General features: G+C 35.9%; 1 protein-coding gene and 1 long non-coding RNA gene across 8 annotated transcripts in view; both read right to left on the bottom strand.

The window, feature by feature from the left end:
• Positions 1 to 25,225, bottom strand: part of naaladl2 (N-acetylated alpha-linked acidic dipeptidase like 2) — a 318,477-nt gene that overhangs the window by 113,528 nt on the left and 179,724 nt on the right. The window lies entirely within an intron of this gene.
• LOC310735690 lies at positions 14,017 to 15,239 on the bottom strand. The gene is made up of 3 exons (XR_014536363.1): positions 15,037 to 15,239; positions 14,722 to 15,003; positions 14,017 to 14,634 (listed from the first exon to the last, which is right to left on the bottom strand). It is a non-coding gene; the product is annotated as an uncharacterized lncRNA (long non-coding RNA).

The raw sequence follows: 25,225 nt of genomic DNA, 5'->3' as shown, positions 1-25,225 counted from the left end.
AAAATAAAAGGATGGTGTGCCTAATCCCACTTTAGGAACAAATTTATTTAGCATCTTCAATTTTCCACCAGCTCACCCACACCGGTGTAATAGGACGGCGTCATACGCTGCCAACAATCATGGAGCTCTGCATACATTCGATAACCTTTCCCAGATAAAGCTATTTAAGACAAAAAGAAATAAATATTATATAAAGCCAAAGCAAAACCAAGACAGAAGTAGTCCTTGTGATTACCTGAGTGTTTACTCATTTTCCAGAGAAATGGAAATAGATAATATGGTTCGTAATGACACAGCTGACTCGCTTTGATGAAATTATCTACACATGAGAGTTGCAGCAACGAAGATCGCATATAGCGGATTGAGATCATTTGAGTTAATTAGCTTAACACTTATTAATGGGCATTAAACTAAACCGATATTTGTGCTTGCACAAAGAGTGTAGCAGTCTAATAACTTAATTTGCCATAAATCATGTGTATTTAAGAGGATAATTTAACATAGAATAAATGGATTTCTCCCTAAAAGGGATCTGAGAATATGATCAGGAAATACACCTAGTTTGAAGAAGATGGGGTTTTCAATTGAAACAGGCTGCAGTAAAAAAAACGAGAGAGTGAGACAATAGAATTGTAAAAGAAGGAAAGTAAAAAGCATTCCTTGGTAAATCTACAGGGACACATTCAAAGCACGCTTCTTCCTCCGGATGGCCCGAAAGAATTTTCTCTACATTTAGAGAAAATAAGCAAGGACATGGCCACTAGCTCTTATCTCGAACTACCCAATTAGTTCTGCATCTTGAACAACTAAAAACTTTCACACAAAGTACACAGCATCCTCAAAAGAAAAAAAAAAAACTTAAAATAATAAAATTACTCCTAGTGAGCTGCTGCATCAGAGAACAAGATGGGTTCGTCCTTGGCAATTGCAATGAGGCAGTGCTGATACCTTTTGATGGGCACAGGCAGGTTGAAAGCTTATATAGTGGTCCATGTTATTGCAGTGTGTGAAGGGAAAACAAGAAGCTATTTTCTTTTACTCCTTTACCACTTCTTTATTACCACCGACGTATCACGCTTTCTTCTGTTCTTTCTCTCACTTTATCTCTCACACACACACACACACACTCATGATATATACTATAAGGCTCCAAAACAACACCTCAAGGCTTCTTAATCTCTTGCACTACATTACCAAGTTTTGTTTTTTATTTATTTTACTTTAACTACACCCTACAACCGTGTGATGCATTACACCTATCAAAACGTGGCTGGCTACGTCTCTTACTACCCCAATAGAATCTCGTTGTACTAGGCCAATTTCGATAAAAACATTTAATTTCATTTTGTTGCTGACATTAGCTAATCATGTCAAATTAGTATAGAAATTGCTATCATACCTTATGAGTTATAACCTAATGTTTTGCATCTGGCTTAGTAGGCAAAAAACAAATGATATCCTGGTATGCGTTTGAAATGTCCAAAAAAATGCATTGTTCTTGAGTCTATGTTTGCACTTCCTCTTAAAAGATACAAATATAGTTACAATATTAGCCATGATATTGTTTTATTTGCAGTTAACAAATAGTTGTTCACTTTGTTGAAACCAGAAACAGTACCACCAGCCTTAAAATATAAAATAGAAACTGGGGCTTATTTCTATGTAGCTCAGACTGTAGCTTTTTTTTGTCTTATGATTACAGTATATATGGTAAGACATCGACAGGGGGTAAAATCAACTAGCTAACATTCAAGTAATCAAGTAGCTAACATTGTCTAGCAAAATAGATTTGCAAAAGACAAAGCAAACAGAAATGCAAAACTAGAATAGGTTAAATTAGATTAATTACTGTATGTTTTCTAGACCTTGTTTTAAATGTGTTAGGTGGCTAATGGCAAGAGCAGCTTGTTAGCATTTATTTGCAAATAAAGAAACGACAGACTTGAAACAAATGGAAGCATGAATTCTGTCTATTTGTGTGTGTATTACTGGGTATAAATTTAAAGGTATTACAGTATGTCTGTGCAATAAAGGTATGCACAGTAATATTGTAACAGTATGTAAGGCTTAACCCTAATGATTCAAAATAGCAACTAAACTAATATAACCATTGTAAAACATTGCTCTAGTCTACTTCAAATCACACTTATGTTTCCAGTTCATGCAGTATATTGTTCTATGCATTCATTTCCTGTGGGTAGAGATTAACTACATGCAGTAAAATAAGCCATGGTAGACTAATGTGTATCATCTCAGGTGAGTCTATTTCCTCCATATGGTTTGCTCTCTGAGAGGCACCGTTGCATAGGTAAAAAAAAAAAAATTACCATGGAACAGGTGCGTACTAGAATTGAGATTCCACTGGATTGGTTGGCTGAAATATATAGTGATCATTTAACTGCAGGTTTTATTCTATGGTTTTCAGGTTTTGCTATTCTAATTGTTTCAACAATGCTGCGTAACTGCAGACTTTTTCCCCCATAGATTAGGTTATACTAGACCTGGTGCAGACTTTGCATATGTACAATGTTACTTTGGCAAATGTTTAAAAAATTATATCTCCCACATACTTCCAGGATTCATGAGAAATTAGTGTCAGCTATGGTTGTAGTTAAGTACACATAGGCCAAATATGGCAAAGACCAAGAACCTAAACGCTGGTATACTGTGGCTAATCAGCAATCAGACAAATAAAACATTTTTAACACCATTTGGGATGTGCAAAAAATGCTTTGGCCCAGCACACTTTTATCTTTTTCTTTGAGGCCGAGTTATGGCTGTGTTCTGAAAGGTTCAGATTAATTTAGGGCCGTCATCGCACAGCTATATATGGGCCAGATAAAGTGATAAGTGTGGCCGATCACTGGGTCATTACTCATTTGCTATCAGGCTTCGCTTGCACACCAAGGTAAATAGCCAAAATGGCATGAACTGAGCAGATTATGATAATGTGTTTCTTCAGAAAATGGCAGAAACAGTGGTAATGGTGCCAAACTACATGGTATATCAGGCCATTAAACCAATCTTGTCACAACAATATGGAGCATATTTCTCTTGTCTCATACATAGTATATATTTTGCATTGCTTCCCATGTCCCTTATATTTTGCATTGCTTCCCATGTTGTTTTCAGTGGCATTGCAGCAAAGTAAGAATTCAGCTGGGATATGATGCCATTTCATCACAGAAGCATCAGATAAAGTGAAATCAATTACAGAAGAAAAAAGCTAATGTTTTTGGGCCTTTCATTATTAAGAATGCATCACACTCTTAGAAAAAGAGTTTGCACTTCTAAGCTGCTTAAAACATTTCGTATCAATTGTTGCTTAATTAAATAAGTGACTTTTGAGACACATTAGACTGTAAGCTACTTCTGACTGTATATTAAGAGGTATGCTGTGGCAGCTTGGAAATTTCAATAGACATTCAGCTGTCTTATTTTCTTCTTCTAAAACTGTAATCGATTTCGAAAGCTTTCTTTTTTTTTTTTTATTGAGAACACATTCACTATATGGCTAAAAAGGGGTCAAAAGCAAAAAAATACCACAAGAAACTATTAGTAATAAACATGTGAAATCAAAGCTGGCAAGGGAAAGGAAAATATCATGAAGGCTTTAAAATGAGACAGAAATAGACAAATCCCAATGTAACTAAACATGTTAGGGGAATTAAGCGAAAGGATGATTTGAAGTAGGAGAAAAACAGAAATGAAAGCATGAACTTAAGGCATGAGAGCAAGTGTTTTCTCAAGCAAACATACACACCATGTACTTTGGAAAGGCAATTTTTGGAACAAACCGTTGGTTTCAAAATCCCAATGATGATGAGCAAACCCTCATTTAGAACAAAATATCCTTAAAAACATACTGTATATATATATATATGTGTGTGTGTGTGTGTGTGTGTGTGTGTGTGTGTGTGTGTGTGTGTGCCATATGTACCACTACTGTGCGGTCAGCCATGATGTTTGTAAACAATCTTTACATTTATAAAAATCTTTGTAGTTTCAGGAATGATGAGCGCTGAACTGACTTGCTCCCTATCCATACGACTTCCTACCAATGTGTTTTCCAACCATTTGAAATGTCATTTTTTTTCCCATATGGCATGATGATTTGAGAAGTAAAACACTCTATATGCGTTCTTAGAGGTCTACAGGGCCTGAGGAATTAGTTTTAATGTATGTTTGCAGTATCGCTGTAGTGTGTAAGTTAACCAATTGTCTATGCAGCAGTGTTTAACCTATTTTGCCACTGCTTGAGTAAAGGTAAAATAATCCACCCACTAAATTAGTACAATAGTCACAATATGTATAATTTCTAAGGTGAGGTACTGATTGAGGATATTTCTCAATCACTGCCTAAATCATTTCATTGAATTAGAGGAATTATAATAATGTCATTGCCATATCATAGGACGACGAGTCTACAAGAATACTGCAAGAAGGTTATGCTACGTAGCCATCCCACACACATACTGTACTATAAAGTCAGAAGAAAAAGTTTTATGTATTTACTTATTTGTTTTTTTTTATATTTTTAATTGTGCACCTTGTGTCTAACTCACCTAAGTTCCTGTCTCTGATGCAACTGCCAATGTTTCTATCAAATTAGATTTTAGCCATCACATTATGTATTGCCATAAGATCATCACTGTGAGCACTGCAGGTTTTTTTTTACCATGAACTCTATGTTGCCTGAAGCTTTCACATTAACCAACCAAACTGCAATTTGGTTACTCTGAGGCCTGCGGGTGTCATAATACAGCTGCATTTTTGTGTCCTTTGAATAGTTTAAATATATTCATATTGATTTATTAGCTGTTTTTTTTAATTACACAATGACTTACTAAGAAGAAGATATTGTTTTGATCACAGAAACACTTTTAAGGACATTTAGGGAGAGACAAGAAGAAAAAAAAAGCAGGACATCGCCTTTTATTCCAAATCCCAAGGAAAACAGTATTGCCCTGAAGAAATGGACAAAAATGCAGAGAAAACTTGAGCCATTTAATGAGGTTAATGATGTTTCTGCTAGAGAGGATATTTGCTGGCAGTTCAGCTGTGGCTGCAATAAAAGGAGACTTGCTGAATTGTGTTCATTGGGATTCTTGCTTTTAGTATTCATGTCATTCATTCTCACTGCTTGAGATACCTGTCTATTATGCAGCACTCTGTTATACTGCGTTTCTCTATAATATCGATGGTTTCTATAGCAATTGTGTCATAATGATGGTATTATAAGTTAGACACCACTGAAGGCCTGGGTGTGAAATGCATGGCCTGACACTGCATTTACTTTTTTTTTAGTGATGAAAACATTTTAGCCATAACTTTTATGTTTAATGTTTAGTTAAAATGTTACTTGTGTAAAGAAAAAACAACTAATGGGGCATGCTGCCAGGTATGGGTTGGTGTAATGACACATCAATGTGTTTTATTTCTCATATTTGAGATAAATGTTGCATATAATTATTGTACTTTTGATCTTTTTACAACTTCACATTCTAATCTTGAAGAAAGTATGGTGGTCGAGAAGTGCAAAACACATTATCAGATTCGTTTTCGTGCAACAATTCAGACAAACCGGAAAAAGTATTTATAGTTTGCACTAGAACTTTACACATGTACAAGAAACAAAGTTATAAGATTTCATACTTCCTATATCTTGAATGACAGGTGTCTTGTCCAATGATCGGTAAGTGTTCCATTTGCAAACTATAAATACCTTTTTCGGTTTGTCTGAATTGTTGCACAAACAACTCAATGACAGGTCTCAGATTTGTTATTTTGTTTTTAGATTTGTTATTTTGTTTTCGGATTTGTTAATGTTTTTTGCACTTCTCGACCACCGTAAGAAAGGCTACAAAAAGTCATGCTCTCTACAGGAACTTTTAAAAAAAAATTTTTTTTTTAAGACAAACATTGTGTCTTATACATGAGAAATTGCAAAGCCCTGCCTACTGAAAACATCAAGCAGTAACTGTTATAGATAACTTGTATTGAAAATTACTTCGATGCCCAAAATATTTGTCATGGCTGTGTGAAATGTGTCATACAGATGCAGCCACATATTAGAACAAGTGCCATTTAATAAACCTGCGATTTGCATTATATCTGCAATTATATCAGTATCTCTTTAATACAAAATTAATAGTCAGAATCGATCATTCGAAGGTGCCATGGAATAAAGGCTATATCTGACAAAGTGGAATTGTTAACATATACTAATTGTGTTAATAATGTTAGGTAATATGCTTTTAAACACCAACTTTTGCGAAAATGATTTCAAAATATGGTGCCAGGCTGCCTATTAATCCCCTTCAGAACAATGGCTTATTCCAAGGTGTCTCTTTTATGTCAAGTGTTTTGCAGCTGAGCTTTATACACTCGGCTTTCGCCTGCTTTTGAAAACAGAGACCCTTGGATTTGTTCCAAAGCCTCACATGGCACTTGAAGACATTAACACATTAAAAACAGTAATAAAAAAAAAAATCTGAGATAAGAATAATTTGATAACAGGTTTCCAAGCAACAAAATGAAAAGAAAATGCAATGCTTCATAATGAATGCACCATTCCGATTTTTTTCCATTTCTTTTTTTTTTCATGAACATTCATTCATGCATTAATGCTGGTGAGCATTTTACAGGGAAATGACCAAAAAAAAAAAAAAAATGTTATTGCAGAAGGACAGCCTGTGTGTGAGCAGGTCAATATGACGAAAGTAAGCTTCCTGAGGTGGTTTGCTAAAAGTGAGAATTGCTTCAATTTCGGTGTCTAGATAAAAGCAACCTGTCTAATCATTGAAAGAAAAAAATATTTACAATGTACAGTATGAAAAATAGAGGTAACATTTGTGTTTCATCAAAAATCTGTGCATGTGACCTATGTCACAATTTATTTTTATTTGTTGACTTGTTAGTGGGGGAGAAATAAAAAAGAAGGAAAGTATAGGAGATTAAATATAACAATGATAATATATACAAATATTTCGATAGTTATTTATCAAAAGTAAAAAAAAAAAAAAGCAGTCTTATTACAAAGTATTTAGTCTTAGCCTATCTATTTATTTATTTATTTATTTATTTATTTATTTATTTATTTATTTATTTGTTTGTTTGTTTGGTTGTTTGTTTGTTTGTTTTATTTTATGTATTTGCTTCCTTCATATTTCCAGCCTTACAATTTTGAAACTCTAAGCAGCATCACAATTTTTGGACACTTAGACATATTATTTTGTATTTAATTTTATTTAAATAATTAAAGAATATCATAGTAGTTGGAATGCGCTAGGTATATTTCAGGAATAAATATATGTAGGATAAAAAGGACTGCATTCAAGTTTATTTCTTTGATTAATTTAATCTGACATTAATATTAGCAAACAATACCAAATTTGAAAACATTTTTAATATAATATAAGAAGGGTCTTAAAGATAGAGTAGTACCTATTTACAGTAGTTGTAATCATTTGAAAAACGGAAAGTATATATGAATATTATTTCGTTGATTTGATTCATTGATCTGTTTTGTATCAGTTTTTGACTTTCTTTAGATTGAGACTTTTTCAGTCACTGAAGCTTTAGCAAAAATCAACAAAATTGTTCTTAGAATGTAAGCTAAATACAAGTAACAGAAATACAATGAGGATTGTATTTGCAATCATGGCACTATTCTCACAAAGAGAGATCTTTGACAAAAAAAAAAAAAAAAGACTTTCACAAAAACCTTTCCTTTTGTTCATTCCCTCCATTAGCAAATAGATATATTATAAGGTCATGCAGAAAGAACTTGTAAGCCTGAATGACTCGCTGATACCTCACCAGAGTAGGAAGCTATTGCAACTTGCAGTAGGTTCAGATCTTACTTTTCTAATGACTTGCACTTTATGCCTATGGGTTCTAAATAAATAATTCAGCACAACATGCTCAAGTGTTTTTTTTTTTTTTTTTTTTTTGGATAATGACTTAAGCTTTCATATTGCGGTGAAGGATTCGCTTGTGATTGCTTATTCAAAGCTTTTATGACAGTCCATCAAAGCTTTTAGTTCTTTGAAATGCAAAGAAGATGGTATGAACAAGACATCACATGTACAGTGTAATGTGTTTGGATAAGTCACTGTTAAGCAATCACTCCGACAGAACCGGCCACAGCTTTTGGCCTGTCAGCGTAGTGCACAATAGATGCGCAAAAAAAGAAGCCGTAATTACTCCACATGGGCTTACAAAACTAGAAATTAAAGCTAATGGGCAAATTGGCACAGCCTGTAATAGGAACTGGTTAGAGTGAAGCCTGCACAAACATGTAAAGATCCTGCTTCCACGGTTCTTTAATTATAGTGCCGTTTTGGACACTGACTGCAATCTCTTTATGAATAGAGAGGTGACTAATAGGCATTAGTGAAAAGGGAAAAAGAGGGCTTTCTGCACTAATGTTGCTTCCTGGGTTAAACAGAGACAGGAACCGAGCGCCGAGCACGAACCTCACATTAGCCTTATTACCCGAGTGTCACATGAATGCAATTTAAACCCACAAGCATGCTCATGCCCACCCTCCTCTGTCACATAATGGCCAGTCGGCATGATGAATAGAAAAAAAAAAAGAAAGAAAGAAAAAGCTCACATCAAGCCATACTGAAGAGAGGAGTGGGAGGAATACATTGCAGCTGTGAGAGTGATCAAAGCAAGTCCAAATGACTAAGCATTCAAATTAATAGGTCTGGTTGCTAAGTATTAGTCTGGAGGTCTGAAGTGATACAGCCATCGCCCAAATAAAGTCACAGACCTAGACTGCATGGAGAATGGAGTCTTAGGAGACGGCGTCCTCAATCTCTGACAGCAGCTCATTCGCTTAGACTGACGACAACTGATCTGACTACATGCAGCGCACGGTGTAAACCGTGAAGACAGCAGTCAGTGGGGAAGAAGATAATGAACAGCTCGGTGAACAGAATGAGTCCCATTGGATTCACAAGGTCTCTAGCTTCAAATTGTGTGCATGCAGTGCAGCAGTTGGAAGTTTAACTACGGCCAGGAGCTGAGAATTACTGTTGCCAATGCAACACACGCACGGAGCACGAGGTCCTGTGAAATTAGGAGATGGAAAAGAAAGGCAAGGAAAATATTTCTGTTGGTAAAAAAAAAACTAACAAATCAAATGAATAAAAAATAAATAATTCTAATGTTCCCCACTACAAATACCATTGTCAGATGATTTTCATTACAAAGTTTTTATCAAGCCAAAGAAATCATATTGTTGTAGAATCTGGATGCTTAATTATGTCCCAATGGTCCCTACTAGAGTCAAGACAATATCAACATGTGAATATCTAAACAGATGCACATGTGTGTCAGAAAACCACCAGCCATGCCTCCCTCCTTCACTCAGCACACTCGCTCAGCCTTGCCTTCCTAATATTCACCTACACCTGTCTCCAATCTACACTCCCCGTTATAAAGCCTCCTTTCCCACTCACTCACTAGAGATCATTCCTGGACTTCCTATGCTACAGATTCTACCCGTTTTCCGGTTTGTGCATCTGCTGAAGCGCCTGTCTTGTGTACTAAGGCAAATAAAGCTTATTGACTTTATTGTGCTTTCCGACCCTTGATCCGGGCATGACAATGTGAAGTACATTTACTGCATTCTCTACCTTGTTTGGGTGGCAATAAATAATCAGGAAAAGAAAAGACAAGAAATTTTTTTTTTAAGTTTTTACTTGTTAAATATATTTTACAGCACAAATTATTTTTTCACATATCCCAGTGATGTTCAGAGGCTGGGGTCAGACCGCAGAGTCAGCCATGATACATTGCTATTGGAACACAGAGGGTTAAGATGTTTGCTAAAGGGCCCAAGAGGGGCCGCGGTTGGCAATAGCAACTAGTAATGCATCTTTTGGTTGGTGTGCAACAGGTACACAGCATGCTGTAAATAACATTTTTGAGTAATAATTATGGTCTTTCCTTTTTTTTCTGCTTATCATCCAATAACAATGGTGAACAGTTAACAAGATCTGAGAGATATGTTTTCAGAATAGTTCAGAAATGGACATTCAAATCTGCTGTGATAAGTAACATGATTCCTGGAAAAAATATGGGTTTTCTTTTGGTTGAGGGGAGACACTTTTCCACTGGTGAAGAAGTTTAAGGCAAGATTCTACAGTAGTACTGTATATTTGAATTAAGTATGTACAATTTTAGGAATGCAGTTCATGTAAAAATTAAGATTTCTGGTTTCCACTTTGGGATCTCGAGCTGCCTCAACAATGCTTTGGGAACAACTCAGCGTGATCACACTCAATCATGTGTGTAATCCAGTGGCAGGTTGTGCATTTTGTACCTGGGCCTTCAGTGGGGACTTACCCGACTCAATCCACCACTTAATACAATATTTGTCTAATAACATTACAAAACATAAAAAAAAATAATTAAATACAACCTTCTAAGCAGAGATGCATACTCATAATTTGCACTGCTCCTCGGAGGTTGTAAGCCAGTGGTACCGCTCGTATTCACTGGTCTGGAAGTGGACAAAGTGACAAACCCTGAGACAAGCTAGCTAGCTTCGGGGTTGGCTGCTCCCACAGAGCGCTCTTCGAGGAGGGCACTTTCCTCTAATTATAATAATAATAATAATAATAATAATAATAATAATAATAATAATAATAATAATAATAAAGTTCAAGATGCTTAAGCTAAAACGTGTCTTAAATCAGTCCTGGAGACTGGTTTGTCATGATAGATCTGAAGGACATATGCTTCCAAGTACCCATCCTTCCTTCTCACAAAAAGTTTCTGAGGTTTACTTTCGGGCCGAAGCTTACCAATATCTCGTTCTTCCTTTTGGCCTTGTACTCTGACCCTGAACATTCAGTGTGGATGCAGCTCTGGCTTCTCTAAAATCCGGGGCATCTGCATACAGGACTATATCAACAAATGGTTGATATCAGCTTAATCAGAGCACTTTTGGTGACCGGCATCGAGATGTCATTCTCGCCAACATGAAGGAACTGGGGTAAACACCAAGAAGTTTTCTTTCTTTAGCACAGAGAACCACCAATCTAGGCGTGGTGTTGGATTCAAACACTATGTGGGCACAGTTGTCTTCTGTTCGAGTTGAGTCTATCCTCATGGCAGTCAAGAGAGTAAGAGAAGATCCGTCACTCATTGTAATGCAGTTCCAAAGACTGCTGGGTCTGATGGCAGCTGCATCCAGTGTGGTGCCACTTGGCCTCCTATACATGCATCCCCTATAGTGGTGGCTCAGGACCAAAGGGTTCTCTTGAAAGGGCAACCCACTCCAGGCACACTATACTCCTCCTTTTCAGGCCCTTGACCAGGAGAAGCTTAACTGGATGTGCCCGGTGTGAGCACTAGACACATACGTCTACAGAACTGAATTGTGGAGAAAGTCGGACCAGCTGTTTGTCTGCTACAGTCTGTATAAAAGAGTCTCCCTGTGGATAAGCAGACCCTCAACAGGTGGATTGTGGATGCAATCCACTACTCTTATGACCTCTGGTCTCCCCGATTCTTTCAGGGTCAAAGCTCACTCAACCGGAAGTTTGGCGGCCTCTAAGGCCTTTTCCTCTGGAATATCGCTCCAAGACATTTGCAACACTGCCGGGTGGTTGACCCCACTGACCTTTGTCAGGTCCTATAGCCTTGACATTAGTGCCACTCCTGGACCCTCTGTCCTTCGACCTAGCTGTGCCTATCCACACTAGACAGGGATTGGTCAGTATGGTGGTATTTTACACTCGTTCCCAAAGCGTTATTGATGCAGCTCAAGTTCCTGAAGGGGAACATCTCTAGGTTACGTATGTAACCCTGGTTCCCTGATGGAAAGAGCCACTGCGTCTCGGAGCCACACTTCCTGCATCCCTGCAAGCACTTCCTTTACGTTCAACTATAGTGTCGTCTTCACATCATGTGCTTTTATACTTTCTGGTCATGACGTCACCCTGCCGGTGACATTGCGCTTTTCCGTTGGACTGATGGCGGAGAACGTCTCGTTCTCTTGGGGAACCAGGGTTAAATAAATAACCTAGAGACAGTTTTTATGAGTCTAGTTGTCACGTAAATAAAGCAAAGATGAAATGCAAGTGCAGATCAATGTATTTTATGCTAATTTAAAGAGAAACATGAACATTAACATAAACACAAACAAAACAGTAACCAAAACTTGGAATAGGGGAACATCTGCAGAACATTATAAAATAATGTAAAACAAAAAAGTGAGTGTGGTGTACAGTAAGTACTTTTGCAGGTGCTAATGTCAAAACATTGCAGTGACTTGTGTGAAATGGTGTTCTGTATCATAACGCTGGCACTAGTGTGGTTTCAAAAGTTTATAAACAAATGTTACATCTATTATAATATACATTCTCTCTCTATCCCACACACAAACACAATGTATAAATAAATATGTTTCACTGGTATTCACTGGTGTAAATAAAAAAAAATATGTTTATTGCCATAATTTAAAAGAAAACATCTTATAGATTAAAGGAACATTTTTGCTTCCAAAATCTTACAAATGCTTGTTGTGTCTAAATCCTTTTTTCTGTTGTTTCCTGTATTATATTGCCATGTCATTCCCTAGTACTGACAAAAGACAGTGTGAGAGTCAAACAAATTGGCTTAGTGTCGAAGTTTCTGTTGTAGATTGGGGACGCATGACCTCGATTTGTGGAAAAGCTTGCTGTTTAGCAGTTGAGGGTTGTAAAATAATTAATATGGTTGAGAGTACAGGTGGAAATTTGATTATTTCTTAGTGCTGCTGCGCTCAACAGTTCAGAGTCCTGGAGCAGAGCCACTGCTCCTCCAAATGTAGAGAAGACAATTAAGGTGATGTGGGGACCATACAAAGATGTCGACTGATTGGCTCAGACTTGAATTGTATCAGATACTTCCTACAGTTGGCATGGGAAAGTTTGAGGATCAACAAAAGGAGCGTGAATCTGTGGCTTTTTAATCTGTAGATTAAGCTTCCTACCCAATTTCTATTCTAAAAACCACCAAGAAAAGCATCATTAAAAAAAAAAACAATTTTATGATGCAAAAAAATATATAAAATAAAATAATAAGAAACAGATACATAGGAAAATTATACAAGTTAAAGACAAAGGACTACTAATACAGACAGTGTACTAGTTAGGTTCCAGCATTTATTGAATACACAATATATTTTAATCACCAGCAGATGGACAGGATGTAAAATAGACCCTCATGTCCAGCACACTTGCTGATGCATCAAGGATCTTTAAGATTTCATTGTTTTTTAATTGCTCTTTATTGTGTTTTCAGGCTAGAGTGTTGAAGTTGCAACAGACCTGGGGAATAGCAAATGCTTATTTAATGATGATTGGAATTTAATGATGGCTTAATGGCACTCTGTCGCCATATAGTCACTAGAAGGAGGCATATAAAACCCAGGGATCACATAGCCGTCTCCTTTTAAATGAGCCAACAAGTGCGGAAATTGGTTCTAAGCAATCGAAAAGTAGAAAACGTTGCCAGTTTCAATAATATGTAAATACTCTGACATATTTACTATTTATTTATTAACTCAAAATACTGTCTGCCTCCTTCTTGTACATTTTCTATTTTTAGAAAAGTGAAAGTGCTAAAACAATCACATCATTTTGTTCAGGATTGTTTTCTGAGATTGTCTGGATTCTGTTCAGGCCCCTCTGCAATGAATGAAGTAAGCAAATACCAAAAAAGGAACAAAAAAACAAATGAACCAAGCAATAAGTGTGCTATTTCTCTTGAGTTCCCACTAGTTCAGCGGTCAATTCATCGTAACGCTTCTTGAGAGCGCTGACTGCCAAGGTTTCTCCTTTTGTTATAGTTGTACTACACAAAAGCTGACTCAGGTGAAAAATCAATAAATGTACACAATTAAGGTGATTAATTAGTGAGGTATAGAAGCTCTGCAGAATGGACCATCACGGTCAGCTAGCCTTGAAGTCTCCACCGATTGCCGTAGTTTGTGCAGGTTTATGGAACTGTCGCTTTTATACTCATTTCATTACATTGATGTGCAGGGTTGTAACACACCCACATTGTTGTATAAACTTTAAGAGGACATTAATCCTAAGGGTTCAAGCTACATCAAGTGTAGAACCTAAGCTTCGTATTTATTGATGTTGTGCAAAAACCCACACCTGGTATGTTCTCACTCACACACACACACACACACACACACACACACACACACACACACACTGCTTTCTACATCGGGACTTGGCTGTCAGAGACGTGTAAATCCTGCTGCTTTAATCTCCACTGAGTCCGCATGCTCACAGATAAATGGACTAGGCACCAACGGGCTCACAGAGATGCACGTAAATTCTTTTCCAAGTAGAATTATTCCCATTTTGCTCTATCTGTCAAGAAATACAGCAGACCCCTGGGATTGTGGGTAGGGATGCCAAAGAAGTGAGTAGACCGTGGCTTGAGACAAAATACCATTGATATATAGAAAGTCGTCTTCTTCTTCTTTCGGCTGCTCCCGTTAGGGGTCGCCACAGCGGATCATCTGTCTCCATACTACTCTGTCCTCTACATCTTGCCTCTTTTAAACCAACTACCTTGAGTCTTCACTCATCACATTAAATTAAGCTCCATCTTGGACTTCTTCTTTTTCTCCTTCCTGGTGGCTCCATACTCAGTGTTAGTATGCAGCAAGTGTGTCTCATTAAACATACTGTAAACAGAATACCACAGTACAAACCATTTTGCACTTTAGCATCTTAATCTGTTCAAAAGACCCAAAGGTGCAACACTGAGCTATAGAATCTCAGCATTTAATTACAGTAAGGCATTTTCCATGATGTCACACAATTTTACATATTCATGCAAGAGCTATCACAACAGTATTACAGTATGTTCAATTCATTCAAGTGCATCCACATACAAATGTTTATAATGCTGCAACATAAAAGAAGTATAGCTTTGATAAAAAAAAAAACTGCAAATCAATGTTAAATGCCAATCCTTAATATATGCTCATCTGTCTCCTCATCACACTAGTTGAAATCATTAAAGTACTTTTATAAGAAAACCATTAATAGTACTATTTTATGAAATGCCCTAATCTTGTTAGTGAAAAAACAAAGCTCTTTAAGACAGATTATACAGCAGTGTAGTGGAAGAAAGACCTGGAAACATGAACATATTATATGTAAAAAGATACATACAATATATAATTGGACTAAGGCCAGCTTTAAAAGGTGCACAACAAGAATACAGTATAGGTATTCATACTTAAGGTGCAACTCAAGACCACCATCCAAGAGAAACCTGACATAGAGAATGAGGTTGATTACTAAGATTTTTGAAAGTGCTCGTAAATTACTGGAAAGTAAATTGAAAGCTGTATAAAAATCCTGTTTGGGTTTTGTTTTTAACAGAAAACTTAATTCAAGCCTTGCATGTCACCTATTATCAAACCACCATGTAACACAAGGATATGAACCCAATCCGTTTGGTTGGTGGTCAACCTGGGGAAATTCATTATCACTTTGATTATCAGCATTATTCGGACCAGCCTGTCTCATCACCTGAGGTAAAAGTAACTTGAGGAAAGGCTCTTTACTGACCTGTGTTCAATTCTGTTGGTTGGGAAAAAGATTGCTGATGAATTTGGTCACTTAGGTGAATATTATTTTATTAAAAGTATTAAATTAGGCCATTTAAACAGTTTAAAATGTTGCTGTAGTCATCTGTTCCGAATTTGTAAGTGCTTTTATCTTAGCTGATAGCATAGTAGCATTGTTGACATTTCAATAGTCAGGATATGGTTACATTCACTAAAGTATGTAGTAATTATTCAATATTTTATCAAATTGGGAGAAATTAAAACACTTTCTAATAATGTTTAGACATCTTTAGACAGAAAGCATTTACCTCTGCATTAAGCATCTACCTCTTTACTTTAGCTGCTTAAACAAAGAAAAAAAGAAAAAGAAAAAAATTTCCACACAATTCTGGTTATATATATATATAAATGTTCTCTTTACCTAGAGAGGTCTATGTATGTAATTGGCAACAAATCTCCATTATGAACAAAACGTATTTTGTTTGTGTGTTTTTCAATGAGATTTGTACAGACTGCCACTGCCAAAATTCTAAGATATAATCAACAACTTTTTCACTAGTAAAAGTATAGAAGTTTGGGCCCTGACTTGTACTTAAGTAAAAAGTAGCCATTACAACCTGTTTTAGTGTCATGCTGGTAACTGGACCCCACATCATATTGATATGTTAATACAAGATAATAAAAAAAAGGTATCTAATAGATGTATCCAGGCTGAAAAAAAGATGATGATGATAATGATGATAATGATTATGATAAGGTGATCAGGAATGACTCTGTTCTCAGTCATGTTTACATCGCTGACTCCCTCTGTCTCATCCACATTATCCCCATACTACTTGTAGCCTTCTGTCTTGCTCATTGTTAGCTTCATAGGCTATCCCACAACTGTGGTGTGCGATAGCCAGGAAAAGATTCACCGCTGACAGGTTTAAAAAAAAAAACACACAATGACAAAATATAAGTCGATGGGCTGAAAAGAGTGTGTTCAATAAAAAGAAAAAATATTGATCATATTACCAAATAGATTAAATGTAAAGTAACGAGTCTGTTTTTAAAATGTAAATAGTAGAAAGTACAGATATTTCTGCAAACAATTTTATGAGTGATAGTAAAAAAATTGTCCGAAAAATGAATAGTAAAGTACTAATACCAGAAACCTCTACTTAAGTACAGTAACGTAGTATTTGCACTTCGTTACTTCCCACCTTTGGGTATTATAGGTCAAACACTATCATAGATTGGATTGTATTGAGTTTTTTTTTTGGCTAAACAAACATGAATTTTCACTCATATGATGGCAGAAAAATGTACTTTAATGTAAATTAATGTAAATGTAATCTAAAAGTCTAACCATATTTAAATATCAAATAATCAGTGTATGGGTAAAGCGTTCTGACAGTCGCAGTATTTGCGCAGATGAATAACCAACTTTTTTTAGGATCAGAATTGGTACATAGTTCCATCTGCATTCTAATCTGCTGTAGTTTTCGGTGCAATGGGGGTCAACATACAGGAACGGAAATAGGGTGTTTAATACAGTCCACGTGCTGAACAGCAGGGGCTCCTAAATAATAGCAAATATTGTAGGTCTCTCTGTACTGATTGGACTGTGTCAAGCTGAGAATTGTCATGACCTTTTCAGAGTTAGGGTAATGATTTAAGGCCTTATAGGGCTACTGTTGCTATTGCCCTCATCAAATGCAGAAAAAATGCCAGGGATGCTTTAAAAATCTATACTGCTTATCAGGGACATATGCTGTTGTTTCAGATATATTTTATTTTTCTTTCACATGATGTTAAAGACTCACATTACATCGGCAAAAGGCTTACATTCAAATTGTAAAATACAATTAATAAATAAAAACTTTCTGCAATTTGATAATAGTAGTAGATTTTGTTATATTTATATACACATTTTATATATATATATATGTTTCTAGTCTCACCTTGCACCTATCACTATGTTCTCACACTGTCCAAAACCTGATCATTGAAGTAAATTGCCAGCAGTTAAGTGCATAATTGTGTGCATGTGTGTGGTGCTACCAAGGACTGACCTCCTATCTGAGGTGGATTTACTCTTTACCTTTCTTTCAGTACAACCAGGATAGCCTCTTAATCCAAAATGAGATTGAGCATGTAGTAGTTAATTAAGAATTAAGAAATTCAGTAAAAAACATTTTCCAAACTTTTTCCAAAATTTCAGAATATGCAGCAATTTTTCTTTATAAACACATTTCTATTTGAAAAATAATGTTCCAAGGATCTTCCTGTATAAAATACATTAGGCAGCCAAAATGCACTTTGTTTATACAATTCTGCACATATTTATTCAATGTGATGAACGAAGGAGTCTAAAAAAACTCTTACAAAGAAGTTATAATACACTTATTGTAGTGTTTACCCATTTTGAACAGATTGGAATAATTCCTACTAGTAAAATGTGACGTTGCATCTAGGTAAACTATAAATGTAAATATAATAGTAGTGGGCATAATATTTATATATGAAGACCATTTCTACTTCAACAGCAGTGTGAAGAAATGCAAACACAGCACTGGAGAATGATGTGACATTACCATAAGGCTGTTTACTCCATGTAATACACCCATAGGTTTATTTACATGTTTGTCAGTTGAAATGTCACATCACATGATGACCATTTTCAGGCACTGTTTGAAAATGATGGTTCAAGAGCTTTAGTTCTTGCTGTTAAACCCTATCACTTGAGTTTGCATTATCATCATTAGCAGATGATTATTCAAGAATAAAATATTAAATTCCTCCTGTAGCATAGGTGTAATTTCATGTGTATTAAAGTTAATAGATCTTTAAATGGGATATAACTGGATAAGCTATAGTGAAGTTGTCCAATTCAACACTGTGCTGCAATTTACTTTCACACACGCCCCTAAATAAGTCAAAAAATATTTGGCTGAAATGTACGTATGTGCATTGAGTTTTCCCAGTGGTAGGCCTTTTGTAAAACATTCTTGGCTAAAGTTGAGAGAAATAGCTAGGGAGAGAGAGGGGAATAGAGAAACCTCAGAAGAAAAGTCAGATGGGGACAGATGAGACATACAGTATTGTGATGACTGCTATAGAGAACAACTGTTCTCGGACACAGATGACAACCATTTGTTCATTAAAGTCTTCAGTACAAGTCCCATAGCTGTGGCGTATTAAAATAAATATGCAAATGATTAAATTTCTATTCAAAGCCTTTCTTTTGACTTTAACAAGGTTGCTAAATAACCTGGGGGAAACAATTCCTTTTCGTATGAATAGACCCACCTGTCAACTTGAAATTAACATGTAAAAAAGCTTGCATACTTCACACCAGTTACATAAAGAGGAAAAGGGAGAAAACAATAGGAAGGCATGCCTTAAAGGTTAGCTTTATGGAAAAACTCACATACGTTTCTAATATGATAACTGGCATCTCATTATTCTGCTCTAAAATTGCAAACACACATCACATCATGGGAGTGATAAGTGATATGAAAAATGCATTTCACATGTGCATGTGGGTAAACAAAATTAAAATTAATCAGGTGGAAGGGGAATCATGCAAAACTAGATGATGTGTGTATGGAATATGTAAAATACATTTTAAATGATGTGCAAAAATTGTGAAGTGAAAAATGTAAAAAAAAAAAAAAAAAAAAAAAATTGCATATAATGGAACCATGTATTCAAAATAAAATTTAAATACATTAATAATGTGTAAATCTACACAAATAAATTATTTAGAAAAAATGTAAGCACAAAAATAGACAGATTCTGTAAAAATCACATTGAAAAATATAAAACACATAAATCATATGTAAAATCACAAGGGAATAAATAAATTATTATACATATAATAAAAAAAATATGTTACAATTGTTGTCTAAGTGATCACAGGACATCAGAATGTAGTCAAAGAGATTCGGAAATTATTTTAAAATGATTTTCTTACTCTAAAGATGTGGACCAATAGTCAAATGGTGACAATTTGCAGTAGTGAAACAAATTATAAAAAATACAAGACTAATAACTAATTTAGGCAGAATTTAAACTGAAAGGTTGCATTGTAACATAAAACACATGATTGACCATAAACATACGTCCAAATAAACATTTCAAAATCTCCAATAGTAGTGCGAGTGCATTAGCAACTTGGCCAGTATGTTTCTTAGCCCTGTCCCAAATTGTCCCAAATTTCACAACCCGTTTTTTCTTTCTTTTTTACTAGAGTGTTCTATGGGCTACTATACACATTTTAACCAGATGAAGAAGTGGAGGGAGTTCAAGAAGGAAAGGAATAATAACAATAGAATGCCTACACCCATACCATCATTATAAATATACACAATATGTGAGGCACTTACGATTGTGTCATTTTGACATTTGTATTCATGTGCAGTTACAATCCGAATCTTAGTCATAAAGCATTGCACAGCCTAATGAATTATATTGCGAGTACTGTTTTATTCTTGTAATGAAATTTGACTCATTTACCAACAGGAAAAAATTAAATGAGAAAACAACGATGCTCTTTTAGAAGCACTAAACAGGATATTGTGTATCGATGCAGATTCTGTACCCTTTACAAATTTTTATTTGTTGTGTTTCTCTCACACGTCACTGGTTTATACAAAGATAATGTCGGAAATAACTGTCTATGATTACTGTTGCTTTACTATCAGAAAAACAAGCATACGGGAAAATAAACTTGCTGTGTGTTTTATGGATCATATCTGTAGATATGTCAGCTGCTATCAGACAGAAAAAATGGGGAACACACAGGATGGGGCATTCAAAGATAGCAGCAGAAAAGAATACATTTTAATTTGAAATATTAGGTGGCCAGGTTACATTACACCTTCATAAGTTCTGGTAACACTTTCTTGAAAGTGATGAAATATGCTAAATGAAAAGGATATAATATTTAGAAGGTTTCATGCCTAGTGTAATGTATGATTATGCTTTTATGAATAAATTATGACATCTTTATACACTGAATGAATGCATTTATAAGCCATTATATACATATGCATAGTTGTGTTATGACTCGTCTTGACAGCGTAGGAAATCTATAGTAATGTTTTGAAACATTAGTCAGTTTTAATGAGAACTGGAGAAAACACCTAAATGAAATGTTGTACTTTGTATGTGTTTAATAACATTTTCCAGGCCAATCTCAGATTTATACAAAGGCAATACTGCAACGTGGCATTTACCTGTTAGATTTTGTATGTTCTAAGCAATGTCATGATGTGATGTAAACAATCACTTGGCAGATGCAGCTTCTTGTACTTCTAACTTGTCAGATTAATTTTAATGTGATGTGACATGTTTATACACTATATATGTTTGTGGAAACCTGACTGTAAAATGTGTATGGGCTTTTTTAACATCCCATTCAAAATTTAGTTGAATGGGATGTCTTTGCATACCTGCCAACATCATTCAGAATTCAACATAATCATAGTAATTAAAAAAATGACAATTAAATTAAATTAGATTTTAACCCTAAGATATTTTATCTGGGGTCAGCTTTAATACTCAGTTTTACTGACATTGCCGTATAATAACTTTTTCCACATAAACAGCTTGGTCAGCAAAAACTCACTTTATACAAATATACAAAACTCTGTTATTACAAGCTTTCACTGTGCTTTGTTCACTGTGCAGGTGTGTTATAAAGCATAATACAATGAGTATAATTAACACAAACCCACTGAATGTCGACAGAAATTGACATCATTTCGATCAATGGTATTTAATTTGTATTAATGATTTTGTAGCTTCATGCCAGGTGTATAAAGGGCTTGAACAGCTTCTGCAGGTACTGTATGTAGATGTCATTTAACATTATCATCCCTTAACAAAAATCTCCCTTTTGCATGAATAACAACTATACAAACTCTTGAAATCCAGACAGTTAGTTTCTCCAAACATTCAGCTGAAAAATGTTGCTATGCCTCTTTGCTAGTTTTTTCTTTCTGACCTTGAGATTCGGATTCAGGTGCAGTGACTGGGAAGGCCATTCCATAATAGATAACACTCCAGCCTATTGTTTGCTCTGTAAATAACACTTACAGATCTTGGACATATGATTCAGGTCATTGTCTTGGTGTGTGGTGAAATTTGTTTTAACCAGCCGTAGTCCAGACAAAATTACATTGCATTAAAGAATGGATTGGTAACAAAGTTGATAACACCTTTTCTCCTGTGTTCCAACTTATATATAAGTTCTTCAGTTAGAGGCAAAACATTTTATATATGGAATCATCTGTACACAGAAATTTCTTCCATTCATTCATGGTTCAATTCTTGTGTGATTTTTTTCCTTTACCTAGTTTGTTGCATATAAATGAAAGGAACATGTACCTGTCTCAATAAACAAACAAACAAAAATATATATATGTTTTCAAACGTTTGATAGAATTATACAAAAAAGTACGTTTCTCACAATCTTTTGCACTTCAGTGAACCATGGCACATATTGTTTGTGCACTCGTTTCTTTTTCAAAATAATTAGCATTAGTATAAATTGTTTTTGTCTGTTAACCACATGCTATGCCCAGGTTATTTTTAGTTCATGCTTAATAGTATTTAGTGTTTTGTTTCTTTCGTGTCTTTGTATCCGTTCTTAAAAATACCAACACTTACATCTACTACCACGTTCATATTTATTACATGACAATTTATATTTAGAAAATTTGGACTAGAGCAAAAAAAAAAAAAAAACTGTTTTGAACTCTATTATTAAATACATCCTTATACATTGAGTTTTTAACAGGTGTTATTGTATGTCCCAGTGCAAGTCACAAAGAAAAAGAACATTTCTATAAAAAATAAATAAATTCTATATCTCGCCTATCTCAAGACCCACTTATTTTAACTTATTTATAGAGTATTATGCAATCTAATCCGCACTAAGGTGTGTGAAGAATAATCAAATGGCACAGCTTTGACCCATGCCGCTGAAATCCAGATTGCTCAAACTCGCTCTCATTGTCATGCAAAACAAATGCGAAGACAATATTCCACCAGGCTGAATAATTCATGCTCCCCTGGACGGCCGTACAGCTTTCAACAAGCTCACTAGCCTCGCTTTCTCGCAGAATACCTGACAGAGATTTTTCTGTAGAGGGACTAGGCATGAAACATCTGCTAAGACATCTGTTTGCAACCTCCACCGTGCCCGCACTCAGCAGGACCACGCCATCATTCTCGTAATGACATGTCCCAGAGATGGCAGACATGCAGAATGCCAGGGACAGCCAGGGCTCTGGTGAGGTCTACTGTCATGAGTAAGTGTGTTAAATGCAGTAGACTGGCCTTCAGAACTGTGTTGAAGCAACACACAAACACACACTAAAATGCCTTTTTTTTATCCTGTTAGTTTAGAACCTGTTCTATCTTGAGGAATAAATATATGCATATTCTAATTACAGTATAAAATAGGAACACATCACAAATCTTGCATTAATTATAAAATACTACTAGTATACCACAGTATTTGAGTAACAACTGTACCATTATGATCCTACTTAGATTAAATACTAAGATACCCACTTAGATTAAAAGGTACAGGCTATTTATTGGTACCACATATAATGAAGACTACAGCAGGGGGCAGAGATATCCCTCACAGTTATGGAACAGCCTTCCAATTAATGTTCAGGACTCAGACACAGTCTCAGTGTTCAGTTTTGAGCCTTTTATCGCTAGGTTTTTCTTAGTAAAGGAACAGATCTGAAGGGAGTCAAGGTGAACGGTGTACATTTATCCCTGATGAGCCTGTGGCAGGGAAAAACTCCCTTAGATGTAATGAGGAAGAAACCTTGAGAGGAACCAGACTCAAAAGGGAACCCATCCTCTTTCTCTCTGTCTTTCTCTATCGCTCTTGGTCAAGTTAAACATGCCCCTGTGGTACCAGTGTTCTTGTCCTTCTCATGTCCCAGGATCTGCCCGCTTCGTCCTGTCTTGCCTCTGGATGGTGTTCTCTTTGATTGGAGGCCACTCTTTGCAGCTAGGGATGCTTCACATTTATGGCTTGGGGATCTATGAAATTATGAAGTAAGACAGGAGCTTTGAGGATGGATTTGTACTGTATTCACTGTCAACAGTCTGCAACACTGACACAGGACTACAGTTTGCATTGGATCACCATCACTCCAAACCTCAAAATCGTTTAGCTGTAATAAATAGACATTGAGATGAGTATGGGTTCCTCTTGAGTCTGGTTCCTCTCAAGGTTTCTTCCTTATGCTCAACTATCTCAGGGAGTTTTTCCTATAGAAACAGCTCATTTACAGGGCCCTGTGTATAGCTGATGCTCTGCAAAATTGAGGGACTAACGCCCCCCCACTATTCACAGGTAAAACAGTTCACACGTTGAGTCACACACACACACTCCCCCCGGACAGTGGCATAAAACAATGCGATTCCACTGAGATTATTACACATTCAGCTGCGATTACGATGACACGCTACACCAGTGAGGAAGCTCTTCAGATGGTTTTGGACAGTGATGAAGAATTTACCTTTTCATCCGAAGAAGATTGCGATTCCAATGAAAAGCGTTTGCATTTTGAAGAGCGAATCGACCAATTCGAGGACTTTCCAGCAAGTTCCTACGATGAGTAAGTTATTTAGTCTTACATTCTGATCATATAAAACTCATATTGTTTGTAGACATCTCTGCCTAGCTTTTGTCAGCATTGTCTTTTAATGTTACAACAAAAATATGCCGATATCTGCTCATTTGTAACATTAACTGTTTGTAATTGTATGCCCTAAATATTGTTGACGTTATATAAAGTTATATTTTAGCCTCAGTTCAGTTTTGGTTGGTGTCACTAATCATCCTGAAAGGCTGTTATGTAGTGTTAGCTAACAGAGATGTTCCGGAATGCTGAGGTGTAAATGCTATATGTACAATGCATGCTAACAAGTATATATAGTTCAAGTGTATTCATCAAAAATACTGAAAAATATATTGTTTGGTTATTTTTAGGAATGTGGCTGCATCACCCCTGCCTTCACTGGAAACTCACACCAGGCCACGCAGGCGTCGCTCCATTTTAAATTCGACCGAGAATCATCCTGAGTAAGTACATATTTTATATTTTCCTAAATTATATTTAGTTTGAATCATTATCGCATTGTATGACATATGCAAAAAACTTTATCAATGACAATATTATTTGCTCAGCTATAAATGGTGATGGTGTAAATGTCTGAGATGCATTATGGTCTATGGCCCATCAACAAACATTTATCTGTCCTATTGCCCATCCACAAATAGGCCTATAGGCTGTACAATGCATGCTAACAAATATATATATTGTTCAAGTTTATTCATCATCCTAAAATATATTGTTTGTTTACTTTCAGGAATGTGGCTGCATCACCCCTGCCTTCACTGGAAACCCACACCAGGCCACGCAGGCGTTGCTCCATTTTGAGTTCGACCGAGAATCATCCTGAGTAAGTACATATTTTATATTTTATACGTGAACCTGGACCTCAACTGAGGTCTTCTGACTCTCATTCTCCATGTAGTCTATATAAAATGTTTTTTCCCGGACATGTGTCAACTCTGTGCCACAACACAAATGC

This window comes from Silurus aristotelis (assembly GCF_946808225.1).
Source record: "Silurus aristotelis genome assembly, chromosome: 13".
NCBI lineage: Eukaryota > Metazoa > Chordata > Actinopteri > Siluriformes > Siluridae > Silurus > Silurus aristotelis.
Note: the sequence above shows the minus strand (reverse complement) of the source record. Positions and strands in the feature narration are given on the sequence as shown.